The sequence below is a fragment of the Octopus bimaculoides genome, chromosome 1, assembly GCF_001194135.2.
Source record: "Octopus bimaculoides isolate UCB-OBI-ISO-001 chromosome 1, ASM119413v2, whole genome shotgun sequence".
In the NCBI taxonomy this organism is placed as follows: domain Eukaryota; kingdom Metazoa; phylum Mollusca; class Cephalopoda; order Octopoda; family Octopodidae; genus Octopus; species Octopus bimaculoides.
The window spans coordinates 128,798,990-128,800,027 of record NC_068981.1 but is presented as its reverse complement, the minus strand read 5'-3'; positions in this window follow the sequence as shown (position 1 = coordinate 128,800,027).

The window sequence follows — 1,038 nt, the reverse complement described above, 5'->3', positions numbered from 1 at the left end:
CTTTTTTAATCTTTTATAGTACTAAGTAAACTCTCTTTATACAACAATGCTTGTTACTTAAACCAGAAGAAAGTCTTGCAGTGTTTTCTGTCTGCTGCTTCTTAATTTCTTTAAAATCTTATTTTACTTAGTATTCACAGAATAGTTTTGATAATTAGCATATGCAACCATGGATTTCATAACATTTTACTCGTTTTTTTAAAACTTTTAAAATTATTCGAGTTTATCTGTTTCTATTTGTTAAAGTAAAAATAATTTTTTAAGGGAGTGTTTTTATATATATATATATATATATATACACATACATATATACATACATATATCTTTGGAGCAAGTTGTCTCGCCTGTCTATAACTTTCGGGTGTGTTAACATCTGACACTTAGGCAGAGTCATCTCCACCACACTAAAACGCAGCCTACTGGCAAACAAGAAAAACACATGCATTTAATATTTGTGGTTGATAACGTTTACAACACTAGCGCTGCTTCTAATCCATATTTGAATTCATTCTTTCATACGCATCATCGTGGCATACCAGCAAATGGTTTTTATACTATTTGTATATTGTCATAGACTAGCAATTCTTTTCCCCTCTGATTTGGTTCGGGGTGTATTGTTTTGCCTGTCTATGACTTTCAGGTGTTTTAGCACCCGGCACTTCGAGGAAGTCATCCCTACTGGTGAACATGCAAAGCACACACTGAGTATGTGTGGTCGATAATATTTACAACATAAGCACTACTTCTAATGCATATTTGAATATATATATATACATGTATATATATGTGTGTATGTATATATATATATATATATATTTATACACATACATACATGCATATATATATATTCAACTGCAGTCTTTTATATCATTATAACAAGTGTATAGCAATCATTTTCTTAACATTTTTTTGGTTTTCTACATTTCTAATTATACTCTTATATGTTTATTAACAGAAAATCTTAATATCTCTTTGTGAGCAAGCATTTTTACGAAAGTTTCCAATAACTATTACCAAGATGGAGAGATGATTTCAAGA